Source organism: Pelodiscus sinensis, chromosome 15, assembly GCF_049634645.1.
Source record: "Pelodiscus sinensis isolate JC-2024 chromosome 15, ASM4963464v1, whole genome shotgun sequence".
NCBI classification, from domain to species: Eukaryota; Metazoa; Chordata; order Testudines; family Trionychidae; genus Pelodiscus; species Pelodiscus sinensis.
In genome coordinates, this window is record NC_134725.1 from 8,381,448 (window position 1) to 8,396,032 (window position 14,585).

Consider the following 14,585-nt stretch of genomic DNA (forward strand, 5'->3'; position numbering starts at 1 on the left):
GACTAGCAGGAGGAGAACAAAAATGAAAGGGTACTTTTAAAATAAATATGCTTTTATTTAAGAAATGACCCTGCAGCCTACCAGCTACCATGTCAAGTGTCTATTCACTAATCAAGTACACTGCGTCCTAACCAGTGACTTTATTTTGTAAGACAAAGTGTGGTGAGGCAAGGCAATATTCCTTGTCCCATGGAGAAAGGGCCTTTCTGGATCCTGGTGGTCTTCCTCAGAAAACAGCTTCGCCATGTTGCAGTTGAAGATGGCAAACTTGTTGACAGAGTTATTGGCCTACTGAATGTGTGGGAAGATGTGACCTGTCTTGATTTGAAATAAGATTTTTGACACACTATTCTCATAAGAAGCATAGGGAAATGTGATCTAACCTGAGTGCACAGCTGGTTGAAAGACCATACTCAAAGAGCAGTTATCAATGGTTAGCTGTTTAAACGGGCAGGACATATTTAGAGGGGTCCCTTGGGTCCAATGTTATTCAGTATTTTCATTAATGACTTGGATACTGGAATGGAGAGTGCACGTTAAAAATTTGCAGATGATGCAAAGCTGGGAGAGGTTGCAATCTCTTTGGAAGACCAGATTAAGAATTCGCAGCTACCATGAAAAATTTCAAAACTTGCCTCTATTCAATGAGATGAAAGTCAATAGAGAAGTGAAAGTACTTCCCTTGGGAGGGAGAAAAAAATCAAATCCACAAAGTGGTGATACTGCTAAAAAGTGTCAGGCGTTAAAGTGCAACATGAATTGCTTATGCATCAATAATGTGATCCATTTGGAAAATAATCTCATATGTGGGGGTGTATTAAGAGGATTGTTGAATGTAAGACATAGAAAATAACAGTCCTCAGCTGGAGCCGTGTATCCAGTTCTGGGTGCGACACTTTAGGATCAAGATGTTGGTAAATTGGAGACAGTCCAGAGGAGGAGAACAACAATGATAAAAAAATGTAGAGAATCTGACTTATGACTAAAGTTTAAAAAAGAATGCTTGGCGTGCTTAATGTTGATGGGCCCCCCAATAAATATACGAAGGGCTGCTCAAATAAAATAACTGTAAACACCTTTTCTCCATGTTCCTTGGAACTGGCACATGATGTAATAAGCATAATTTGGAGCAAGGGAAATATAGATGATAAATTAGGATATGTGTACATTACGTGAATATTTAAAAAATACCCCCAAAATAACTGTTTTGAAATAGCAAGTACACACTACAAGCCCCCATCGAAACAGCACAGATTGTTATCAAAATGGCGCGTCCACACTGCCTGGAGGCAGAATAACATTTAAACTCCCCAGAATTAGTCTGGGCAGGGCATCAGGACAGCAGTGACTTCCTGTAGCTGCTCCTGAGGCTGAGAGGGACCCCCCCTCCCCCCGTACAGCCGTGTCTCATACGCCTCTTCTCCATTGCCTACCTTCTCAAGGGACCCCAAACGCACACCGCATGCTCTGGTGGCCCTTGCAGATGCCACAACATGGAGCTGGAGCTCTTGCAAAGCAGTACCAGGCTCTTTGACCTTCTGCTGCACCGCCTGGCACAGTTCATGCAGACTGCCCGTGAGGTGCCGCATGAGGACAATGACCAGCCCAGAACGGGAGACCTCCTCACCCAGGCCTGGGCAACCCTCATGCACCATGTTCCCTTCCGTCCTCCCCCGCACACCGTGCAACGCCGCCTCTGGCAGAGGGAGACCAGTACCAACTGGTGGGACCAAATCGTCACGGAGCGGTGGGACGACCAGCAGCGGCTCCAGAACTTCTGCCACCTTCCTGGAGTTCTGCGAGGGACTTTCCCCTGGTCTCCGGTGATGGGACACCCAGCTGAGACTCACCATGCTGCTCCAGAAGTGCATCGCCATCGCTCTTTGGAAGCTCACATCGCCAGACAGCTACCGCTCTGCGGGGATCCAGTCCATCCTGGGGAGATCAACTATTGGGACGGTGCTCAATCAGGTTTGACTCTCTTACTATGTTACTAGGAGTGTGGTGAAGCACTAGCATAGGATCTCAGGGTGGGGAGGCTGGGAAGATGGGATCTCTGTCCCTGGAAGTTTTTCAGTCCTGGCTTGACAAAGCCCTGCTGGAGATGGTTTAGTTGAGGTGGATCCTACTTTGGGAAGGGGTTTATACTCAGTGACCTCTGAAGGACTCTTGCAACCCTTTGATTCTATGTTCTTATGATTCTCTAGGCGGTCAAGGCCATCCACTCTCTCCTGCTGCGGAGGGTCCTCTCTCTGGGCAACATGGACCCCATCATCACTGGCTTTGCCGCCATGGGCTTCCCCAACTGCAGGGGGGTCATTGACACCACCCACATCCCCATCCTGGCTCCCGACCACCGGGCCGCAGACTATATCGATAGAAAGGGGGACTTTTCAATGGTGCTGCAGGCCCTCGTGGGCCACGGGCCAGTTCACAGACATTTACGTTGGATGGTCGGGGAAAGCGCATGCCGCCCACGTATTCCAGAATTCTGGTCTCTTCCACAGATGCATGCTGCATAGTGGTGGAAGGGACCCTCAGCCGCCTCCAGGGGAGGTTCCAGAGTCTCCTCACTTGCCTGGACCTCGATGACTGGAACATCCCTTCAGTGGTAGCGGCCTGCTGTATGCTCCACAATATATGCGACAACAAGGGGGAGACTTTCCTGTCGGGAGAGGGCAGAGGCAGAGCAGCTGGTGAGGGCTTTTGAGCAGCCGGGCACCGCTGCCATTTGGCGAACCCATCAGGGGGCTATGCTCCTGAGAGAGGCCGGCTGTGAGACTCACAAGGGGTCCCTATATTGCCCTGGTACGCCTTTCCTCTCCCACCCCTTCCTTCTCCTGCCCACTCTTCCCACCTTCCCCTCTCCCCTGCAGACCAAATAAAAAAGACATTTTATTTTGAAAAACAGCTCTGTTATTTTTATTTGTGGAATATATAACAGGGGAGGGACTGGACGGAGAAAGAACCTGCGAGGAGGTAAAGAGGAGGAGGGGGGAAAGGGGCTCAGGGAGGGGGCTGGGACTGATGCCTGCCTGGGGTACCTTGGGACACCTTGGCTGCCCAAGAGGTCCCACCGCTATGTGTCCTCAGGCCTCGGTGGCCCATTGGGGGAGCTAGGAGCAGAAGCCAATGGGGTGGGGGCAGGGGCGGGTGCTGGGACTTGCGGGGGAGCGCAGGATAAACTTAAAAAACAACAAATGGTCTAGTAGCACTTAAAAGACTAACAAAACATGTAGATGGTATCATGAGATTTCATGGGCACAGCCAACTTTTAGGGCATACGCTTTTGAAGGTAAAAGTGAGTCTCTAAGAGCATGTCTAAACTATGGGGGGATTTTTTGAAAGAGGATATGCAAATTCCATGGTAATTTGCATATCTTTTTCCGATCTCACTTTCCAAAGAGGAAGTGAAATTAGTCTGGATGCGTTTTTTTTTTTCGGGAAAAAATACTTTTTCAAAAAAAATGGCGTAAATCTGCTTTTTTAAGGTTGAGCTGGGTTTTTTTTTCGAAAAAGGTTTTTTTTCCCCCAAAAAAAGTGTCTAGACTACTTTCACTTTCAAAGTATCCTCTTTTGAACGTGAGATCAAAAGAAGATATGCAAATCCCCGTGGAATTTGCATATCCTCTTTTGAAAATTCTACATAGTCTAGACATTGTGGCTGAGTCTACACTGGCACCTTTTTCAGGAAATGCTTAAAACGGAACAGTTTTCTGTTATAAGTATTTCCGGAAAAAGAGCGTCTACATTGGCAGGATGCTTTTCCGGAAAAGCCCTTTTTCTGGAAAAGCGTCCGTGGCCAATGTAGACGTGCTTTACCGGAAAAAAGCCCCGATCGTCATTTTCGCGATCGGGGCTTTTTTGCTGAAAAGACTACTGGGCTGTCTACACTGGCCCTTTTCTGGAACAGTTTTCCGGAAAAAGGACTTTTGCCCGAGCGGAAGCAGCGTAGTTTTTCCGAAAAAGCAGCTGATTTCTTACAGTAAATCGTCACTGCTTTTCCTGAAATTCAAGGAGCCAGTGTAGACAGCTCGCAGCTTATTCTGGAAAAGCGGCTGCTTTTCCGGAATAAGTGGCCCAGTGTTAACACAGCCAGTCTGTCTCTAATGTGTCACAGGAAACTGTAGTAGGTGATCAAAACAATACATACTTCGTGTGTAAACAGAACACGTGATGTTCTGCATAGACTTGTCGCTCTTCCTCAAACACTTGCTGACCAGAATTTGACTCTTCAGGGACATTCAATGGGAACTTTTTCTAAAATGTGTAGAGTTGACGTCATCTTTGATGGCATTATGGAAACTTGTACAAAGAATAACATCAAATAGTCACTTCTTCCTTACATTAGAAAAAAACATTTAGAACAAGCAAATTGACTTTTTAGCATCAGCAATCAGAGGCAAAATCTAAGCCATGGTGAAGGAGTCAAAATACTATTTAGTCGTCCTCCATTACACACAGGACAATAGCCTAGCAATACATGTGGCTGTGATCTGGAAAACAAGGTGTAAGTGTGAATGTGCTTCTTAGTGTCTGTGAAACTGAATGATTCAAGTGATACAGGCTTGACTGAAGTTCTTTGCCAGAAGTTAAATAAAACAGGACTGCCTCCTGCAGACATGAGAGTGATGGAGGAGCTAACATGAAAGACTAGCGGAGTGCAGAGAAAGATTCATGAGCTTCTCAAGAACAAATTTTGTGTCCCATAGCACCCATTCTCTCAGCCTGGTACTGAGCAATGCTGCCGCTGGCTGTTGTACTGAAGGAATAAAACTTTTGGGGGTCATTTAGGCTATTTCCATTTATTTTCAATCAGTTTGTCAGTGGGAAATTATTTTGAAACATGCTGGAAACTTGTATATTACAACCAAACAGCTGCCCGGAAGAAGATGGGAACGCAGATTTGAAGCAATAAGAGTCATGAAATCTTAAGGTGGAGAAGTGTATGTATGGTGCATTGCTATCTGTAGCTAATAATGCAACATTGGATGGTCCTTCTTAAAGCAAATCTCATGCAGAGGCAAGATTCATTGCTGGACAAATACTTACATTAACATTTCTGTGCGTCTTCATCATGTGGCATTCTATATTGGCTGAAGTGAACATAGCAAAGGAAGACTTCACAAGTGGTAGAATTTGACCTGCGTTAAGTAAATCAAACTTGGGCAGGTTAGATAGACATCTGTCAGGGACTGGTGCTTGGGCCTTCCATGATGGCAGGGGACCTGTCATGGTCTCTTCCAGATCTAGTGTTCTATGATTCTGTGCAACAGCTAGAAGTTCTACGAGATTCCTTGCAAAACTATTGTTCAGATTACAGTTTTGCATCTGTACCTGCTACTGCTTGAGAATAAGCAAAATCTCTAGGCATGCAAGAAAGGCTGTACAAGAGATCCAAGTCCGAAGCTGAAGGAAAAATATTAGGCTCACAATAAATCAGGTGTCAACCTTGTGTATTATTCTGACACTTCCCATAACTGTTGCCAGTGCTGACAGCTGCTTCTCAACATGGGAACTCATCAAAACCTAGCTGTGATCCTCCGTGGCTCCGATGGATTAAGTGGCTATTGAAAGAATGTCTGGCTAACATGATTTAGCTGCCTTGGTGAACTGCTGTTCACAGGTTCAGCCAGGTTAGATATATGCATGTCTTAGAAACATATTGGACAGCCTTAAAAAAAACCAGAGTATTCATCATATAGTCTATATTTATTTGATTTTACTAATGATATATCTAAATCCATATCTTTTTTTACTTGCTTGTTGTCAAGGCCTAAATCCCCACTCTGCAGGCCCCCACTTCTGCATTCATCATGCCAAAGTACCCCATAACCTTATCTTTCCAGGCTTTGGTATAAAACTTCCCTCCAAAAATCTTAAAACCTAGATTTTGGGGATAAAAATACGCTGCCACCATCCAAGTAATGATAAGAAAACCAGGGAAGAGATCAATGGGAAATCTCACCTCTAAAGTAAAACCAGGACACGAAATATTAACCAATAACAGGTTAATAAAAAAAAGAAAGAACTTTTATTATCACCACAATACTCCTGTTACAAGCATAATGACTAGATGGAAAAGTCACCAATTAATATACTCCTGGGGGACCCCCTCCTCCCCCATGGGCCAATAGCTTAGTTACAAAAGAGAGGAAAACCCATTTTTAAATGCACAGACATCAGATTCCCATTCCCAAACCAGAAAACAATAAAACCTAATGGATTTATCTAAACTTTACTCTACTTACAGATAGTGAAGAGTCTTTTCTTGGAAACATTTTGTCTGTCCCCCTCAGTAGCTGGAGAGACACTGCCCAGAGACAAAGGAGGGAAAAACCCAAACATTCCTTTGTCCCAGTTTGAAATTCCTACCTACATTTCTATTGGCTGCTGGCTACCTGGTTAGGGAAGGGACACAGTTAACCCCTTAGTCTCCAGGCTGCTGGCCATCTCTCATGATCATGGCACTTGTAGATTCAGGTTACTCTCCTTGAAAATGTATCTGATTAGTTTTTTTAAGGAAGGTTTCAGGAGTGCACCAATCTGACTGATATTCATAGAAGCCCTCCTGCTTTAAAGTATATTGATATTTTATTTGCTGCAACTTGTGTACATCTTTGCATCTGTAGAAACAATTGTATCATGCACATGGGAGGCATTTTATGGTAGGTTTATCTCTCTCAAGTTAAAAGCTATTTCTATCATACTTCGAAGGGGGCACAAGTAGGGGTCAGCACACTGATGGGGTGCCAGGGGAAGCAGATTTTCTTGAGTGCTCCCCTAGGCACTCTGATTCTCTCCTTTTGTGACATATGCTCTCTGCTTTTCAAGTCTCTCAACCGTACCTGATTTATTAAATTTGGGGAGGTTTTTTTAGATCCAGTTTTCCCTGCATCCCAGATATACCTGCTTGCCACTTAGGGATCCCCCCAACAATAAAACTGAAGGTTAGAAAATACTTTTCAGGTGTATTTAATTTTTGTGGGTTTTTTTTTTAAGATTGGTTCTCATATTTCCTCATCATCCTCTGTTGTTTAAGTCTTATCTTCACTTCCGAGGAGACGCCTGCCTGTGGTGACCATATTTTCTGAACCTGGTGTGTGGGAGGAAGAGGAGGGGGTAAGAGATGGGCCGCATGCCACCAGAAGCAGGTCTTACATGCTGTGCTGTGCGAGAAGCAATGGCAAGCTGCAGCACCATTTCTTGGTTACTTCTTCCCACAAGCCAGTGTCCCCATCAAGTAGTGAAATGTCCAATATGGTTTTCCGGGACCGTTCACAACTTGATAGGGCACCAGGACAGAGCATTTAAATTCGGGCCTGTCCTAAAAAAATTGGGACATTTGATCAGCGTATGCTTGCCTTGCATTTTAAAGGCTGGTTTGCTGTGTCTGAGCCATGGGGAGTGCCGTGGGGCCCTCTTTCTGATTAAACATCCCAAAAATAACACTAACAGTTTCACTTCTTTAGTGATTTGCATCCAAAGATCTGGAAGACATTATTCCTTGCTGCACTTCAGTGCAACAAGTAGCATGAGCCCCATTTAATAAAGAGAAACAGAATCACAGATAAATGCGCTTTACAAAACACAGAGCTCATGACTTCCAGGCTTGTGCTTTCAGCAGTGAGATCATAGTGCCTCTCTACTAACCCATGCTGCATTCCTCCCAAAGGCATTTCTCCTCCATCCTTAAAGAGACACGCTCTGTTTTTCCAGAAATTCTTCAACTGCAGAGCAATGGGATAAGTGTGGGGCGTAGCTGGGCTGGCAAATCAACCCCTCCCCTCCTCAGACAGCTCTGCCTTCTGCTTGACAGCACAGCTAGGGTTGGAGAGATCCTGCCGCAATTAACACATATCAAAGAAAAACAACAGCTTATGTAATCCAAGCAGTCTCGCTCATTCCAGTGTGCCTGGCCCAGAAACCAGAAAGGACCAGCTCTGATAACGACAACTGTAATCTAAATTGAGTCTGTTACAAAAGAGGCAAGCCAGCACAAATATAAATGGGTGGCTCTGAATTGCTTGTTTGTTTTGGTGAGTGATACTGATTAGCGTCCCAGTAAAACTGCTGTACAGCAGCGAAGGTAACCTAGGTTAGTGCATGGGCCAAATGAGTGTCCCTCCTTTTTCTCAGTGGGCCGCAAAACTGTCGTAACCAAGACAGTGTCCCAGAAGAGGGGAGTTTTGCTAGCTACATTTGCGTCCCTATAACTTGTGGGTTGTGTCAATTAAAGCAGTGATTCCCAAATGCTGGTCCAGGCCGCACGCCACTGGCTGCCACGGCTGCTGGAACGGAAGTCAGCTGTTCCTGACGGCTCTGGGAGTTGAGGTACTTATAGCAGACCGGTAACATTTTATTTGAGTATCTGCAAACTGAATATATAACTCTTTTTATGTGCACATATGCAGATAAAATGAATATGCAAATGTTGCCAGTCCGCCAAAGGTTTGTGAATGGGTTTGCTACTCCGCAGTATGAAAAAGGCTGGGAAGTGCTGGATTAAACTGTAACAGTGTGTTGACTGGATGCAGAGGGAGCACACGGCTCTCACAGTGTTGTGTGCAATCAGCACACACCTCACTTCACGTGCCCTGGCTTCACATGCAATACCGGTAGGGAAAATATCTGTATGGAAGGAAACCAGAATCCTGCACATGGGCCACGGTAAACAAGATGCCTCACGGGGCCACACAGCAAACCCCCAACAGGCCTAATACTGCTCTCAGGCTGCAGGCTGCCCCCCACTGCTGCACAGATTATCACAAAAAAGGTTACAATAGAAAGATGTTGCTGTCTTAAGGGTTGGACCTAGGGCTATAAAGCACTAGTCGCATCACTTCTTGCTGCTCCCCCACATTTAAAAAACAGAGACGCAGCCATCCTGGAGCCAGTGCTCAGTCCTAATTTGTGCTGTCTTGGGAGCTATCGACTAATCGAGAAGTCAATGGAAATTCCATCACCTACTCAATTAGCTTATTAACGACTATTTAACATCCCTAGTTGGGTTGTGTCCAGTGTTCCCGTTAAATTGTTTCTACCTGTGTGCAGAATAAATTTTGTTATGTCCACCAAGGCATGGGTGTATATGCACCACCAAATAGAAACACATGCTGCTGGGTGTAGCCAGCTGTGGGTGTTTTGCTATCAGCTGGGTGGCACCTGAATTGCTCCTGGGCAGCCGCCCAAGGGCTCAGCTTACAGGGAATACTGGTTGCGTCCTGACTCCACATGTAGCCAGCAAGAGCTGAAGACATTCAGTATTGGCCCCTTAGAGTTGCCAGGTGTCCGGTTTTCTACCCGACAGTCCAGTATTTGCACCCTTTGTCCGGTAGAAAAATTCAGAAAATACCAGACAGGTTCAATGTGCAATGTCCGGTATTTTCTGAATTCCCGGCTGGGCGCTGGATGGAAACCTAGTGGGGGCGGGGGGAGCGACTGGGAGGCGGGGCCGTGATTGGCGCTGGGAACCCTGTAGTCGCACGCAAAAGCTGGGTGGGGCAGGGGGAGTGACTGGGCCTCCCAGTCACTCCCCCAGCCCAGCTTTTGCACCCGACCAGAGACTCCCAGCACCAATTGCAGCCCCGCCTCCCAGCTGGGAGCCTCTGGTTGGTGCAGAAGCCGGGCAGGGGGAGTGGCTCCCAGCCCTTCCCCCACTCCGCCCAGCTTCTGCTCACAACTAGAGGGACTGCCTGCTGGGGCGTGGCCCGAAGGACTCCAGCTGTGGCCAGTGGTTGCACTCCCCCCCCCCGCCAGGTCTGCTTCCTGCCCCCTTCCTCCTGTCTAGCCCCATGCATCCCCCAACTCTGTTTCCCGGCCCCCGAACCTCCCCCTCCAGCTCTGCTTCCCGCCCACCCCCCGGCCAGCCCTGCCCCCCTCCCAGCCGGTTCTCCCCTCCCCCCCCCCACCCACGAGCAAGTGTGTCCGTTTTTTTGGCAACCCTACTTAGTGACGGAAAGGTTTCACACCCACTTCGAGGCCTGCAGTCACCTATAGGGGTGTAGGGGAGACTGGATTACCCTGCCTGGGCAATAAATGGTGATGTTTGCCTTTAACATAGTGCAGATGTGTCAAAAACAAAACCCAGGCCTGTCTCAAGTCTGGTGTACATATGCCCCAGGCACAGTCTGGGAGGGAGAAGCTGTGAGGGGCAGGACTGTTTTGAATAACAATGCAGATTATGCGGTACAGTGAGACCACATCAAGAACACAGGACAAGCAACCTTGTACTGGTACTTCTGTCTCTGATAAGCAAAAAGTACAGATGCAGCCACACAATTGTCAACTATGCACATAGCAGCAACATCCTGAGTAGGATGTACTCCAACTAGGGCATTGGGCATTTTATGTATCCTACACAACACATAATCAATTGGTAAATATTATTAGAACGACCAAGTCTCACTTTGCTATAAAATGGGCTTAGCAAGAACAATCGATGGGAGGGAATGGGCAGGGTTGACCTACACCTCCTGTTCGATGTAACTAAAAGTAAATAGGCCCTTCACACTGGCGACCCAGTGTATGGCGTTCCATTGCGTGGGAAGAAAAGGAACCACGACCTCCTTCCTGGTACTACGGGTGAAGTGTAAGTGAATTAGGCTTTATTACTGTATTAGAGCAGATCTTCCATTAATTGCTTTTGCATTGCTTTAGAATTTATAGTATTTAAAGTTTAAATTGTCTAGTCATTGTTTTTAAGGCTTGTAAAACTTAAACAACTGTATTAGCTGCTTAAAGCTTGCAATAAATAAGAAAGTGGTTAAGTATCCCTGGAGTGCCTTGGTTTCCCTTGGATCTAAATTAAATTGACCACATGACAAGGGGCTACTTACCTTTCTTTGAACCACAAGACCCACATTTCGCTGTGAGGGCCTCTATCCTTGCACAGAGCAGAAAACACATCAGCACAGGCACTTTAAATAAGTAAAACAAACTCTCTGAGCCTGTTCAAACCAGTTCAGATATCAAACCGGGTTGTTTTGCTCCTGCTGCCTTTCTCATTAATCCTGGCTGGCTGGCATTTACTTGGCAGTAGCTTCTGCTCTCTCCTTTTAACATGCCAGCAAGGAGATCCAGGAGTGTAGCCACAACTTTCCCACTGTCTCTGCCCTCTGGTTGCTAATGGATACTTTCTCTCCAGTTGGCTGCTGCAAATGCATTGTTGCAGCTCCTTTGCCCCAGTCCTTGTGACTGACTCCATCACTTTTGAGGCTGCAATTTGTTTCTTCCCCCTGGAGCATCTTGTAAGGGTGGCTTTGTTAGGTGAGACATTCTGACATCCTTTGATGATCAGGCAGGGGAGTAGGAATGGTTTGCAAAATTACCTGTATTTTATTGGCCTTGCAAGTACTTAATGACACTTTTTGCCTTTCTGGACCCTTTACAAAGAGGATTTTGTTCTCACAGCACCCTATACGGCAGGGGAATGATAGGACTGGAAGGAAGCTTGAGAGGTTTTCTAATCCATTCCCCTGCACTCAAGGAAGGACTAAGTATTATAGATCAGGAGTGGAGAAACTTTTTTGGGTTGGGGCAGGGGCATGTTGGGAGGGGGGCATGAGAGATCCCAACCCCAAATGCCATGGGCAGGAGGGGTGGGCCAGCAGACACCAGCAGGCACCAGTCTCCAGCCCCACTGTTCCCCTGGGCTGCCTCGGCTGGGGGAAAAGGTGCGGAGGGTTTGGAGCCAGGCAAGGAGGGGCTGAGCAGGGGCTGGGATAGCCAGAGCCTTTGGCAGAGAGGAGTTGTCTCATTCCTTCCCAGGGTGTCAGGTGGCCACCAGTGGCCTCATCTCACCAATCACGTCTGGGTCGGGGGCCACTGACCCACAGAAAAATCAGTCAGGAGCCACAAGCAAAAAGAAAACAAAAACAACATCACCCTCATTGATCTTGCTGGATTAATTCTTCCTGGAACCCAGGGCTAGTGTATTTTGTGTGGCCCCCTAGGTTCTAGGGTGTCACCAAAAATGGAGGGTTCAAAGTGCGGTATGGGGCTTTGGGGGAGTGGGAGTGCAGGGGTAGGGGTGCAGGATCTGGGCAGGAAGTGAGGGTGCAGAAGTGGGCTGGCAGTGCACAGTGAGGGAGGAAGGGAGCAGGAGCAGCCTGAGGGTGAAGGATCTGGGAGGGTGCAGAAGCAGAGGTCTGGGTAGGAGGGGGCACTTACCTGGTACAGTTCCTGGGGGGTGATGCACCATTGTCCTTTTGTTAGGGATGTGAACAGGTAACTGGTTAACCAGTAAGCTTCACCCTTAACAGGTGAGGCCTGGCAGGTAATGGGTAATGAGCAACCCCTTGCCCACAGCCCTCTGCAGGTAGAGGGCTGCTCCAGCCCTCAAAGTGGGCTTGGAATTGGCAGCCTCGCTGGGGTGGGAAGAGGGAGGGGAAGTGGCTTCCACACAGTGCAAGCTTGCTGTCTCCCTTGTTGTTCCCCCACTGCCTTCTGTGAGAGGCTGCCAACTCCCAGCGATTGCAGGCTGGGAGCCAGCAGCCTCGGAGGACTGGAGATGCCCCAGCCCTAATTCCAATATTTACTTTTACCAAGCCAGCACAAAACAGGTTCTGTCTTACCTGAAGAGTCAATCAGAAATCCAAACACTGCAGTTCCCTTAAAGTACCCAGCCTGAGACTTCCACCCAGACACCCATGTCAAATAAAGTTCAACCATTCCCAAAGGATCAGACACGTTACCATCCAAATCAAAACATATTTCAGACCTTATCCCAAATGCACACGTATAGCCCGTTCTCATCAGCTAAACTAAAACACATTCCAAAAAAGAGTATTGGTTAAAAGATGAATACACATCCAGACCTGAGCTCCACTCTTGGAGTTCAGTTCATAATAGAGATGGTGATCTTGTAGTTGCAAACAATTCTTTTATAGCCCCAAACCCAGCATCATTTTAAAGGGCTTTCCAGCCACTGACTGAGATCTCAATCCTTGTGGCTTCGGTTTCCCCTCTATGAAACCTCAAGCAGATCTGAGACCACTAAGTCAGTGTCCATAAAAGGGACACCAGGATATCCTGGTATCTCATCCTTTATGAGTATCCAAGCAGATATGAGACAAAAGAGAATCCTATCCAAAGACGGGATGTTAAATATGAGTTAACCTAATTAATTCTTACTGATTACTCCACTGTTCTATAGTCCCCAGGGATGAGTTGGCAGCCAGTACACTTTGGCCCCACTGCTGAGGAGCCCCCTGCCACTCCATGCTGCTGCCTCTGTATCAGAGGCAGCAGTGCAGGATGCCAGCTGGGAACTGGTCCATAAGGGCAGCCAGTTTAAAAACCAGCTCCCCTCATGGATTGGCTGCCTGTCATCTCATGCTGCTACCTCTGATACAGATGCAGAAGTGCAGGGTGGCAGCAGCTCCTATCCAGTGTGGGGAGGCTGAGCTCCTGGACGTGGCAAGAGCTGGAACTGAGCCGGGCAACCTGCATGCTCAGCTTGTAATACACTTTAAATGCAGAGCTGCAGCAGGTGTAAGTCCTGGACTCGGTGTGAGCCAGAACTGAGCTGGGCTGCTGGCCAGCCTGCTAAAAAATTTACTAGCAAAGGCCAGGGGAGAATGCATGTAGTCTATAGCATTAACCTATAAGCGTTTGCTTATTGGTTAATTGACTACACTATTACATCCCTAGTCCAATTTTAATACCTTTGCAGTAGCCTCTTGGCCTGGGATAACACAATAGGCTTTTTGAAGGCAACCTGCTATCTCTGGAACATGACAGCAATTAACACCAGGTAATGTATCCATTAAACAAGTAGTCCTATGGCCCCCCTTAGAGACTAACAAAAATATATAGGAGTTCACTCCAGCCTTCAAAGAGACCTATGAACAATAATACTACTTTAATCAAGTTTAATCATAAATGTTAATATTCCCTTCTGATTTTGAATCAAAGCTATAGTAACAGACAAGGGTTGTGTGTTCACATCTCAAGATCAAAGTAAACACCTAACATTCTACTGCTCTAACAATACAAATTTGCATTTCAAAGTTCTATTCTACCCGAATGTAACAGCCCACTTACCATTTACACATCTTCTCAACAGGTCTTTAAAGGCTGACCCTGGGTCAGTCCCCCTATGGCGCTGGTTAACCCTTTCTGGCTATGTACCAGTTTAATTATATGGCTAATGTAACTTCACATCCTCTCAGGTAGGAAAATATGATTAGTTACGCTAATTTGTTGAAAGTGATAATGAAGCACAAAGGAGGAAGTGGAGTACCCAAGGTCACCAGTGACGGCCCATCAATACAGGCGAACTAGGCGGTCGCCTAGGGCGCCAAGATAAATGGCCGTTGAGGGGTTCGGAGGTAGGGGCGCTGTCAGTAATAGAACCTTGCATTCTCTGTCTTGTGCTTTAACTACAAGTCCTCACTAGACCTTTTGAGAGACCTTCTGACAGCCAGTGGGACTGGATATTTAGCTGATTGTGTTTTGTCTAAAATAGGAAATATGAGTCTATTCATCTAGTACTTATTGTTACCCTCATCCCAGTATCGGAGTGCCTCCTGTGTATTTAAAAGTATAAATAACTGTTTTAGACCTATTGTCTGAAATTGCAA

General features: G+C 46.7%; 1 long non-coding RNA gene across 1 annotated transcript; it reads right to left on the reverse strand.

Annotated features, from left to right (window-relative positions):
• Positions 1-566: 566 nt before the first annotated feature.
• LOC142818462 (uncharacterized) lies at positions 567-6,344 on the reverse strand. Its single transcript, XR_012895939.1, has 4 exons — positions 6,252-6,344; positions 5,053-5,144; positions 4,154-4,305; positions 567-2,665 (listed from the first exon to the last, which is right to left on the reverse strand). It is a non-coding gene; the product is annotated as an uncharacterized LOC142818462 (long non-coding RNA).
• Between the last annotated feature and the right edge of the window lie 8,241 nt (positions 6,345-14,585).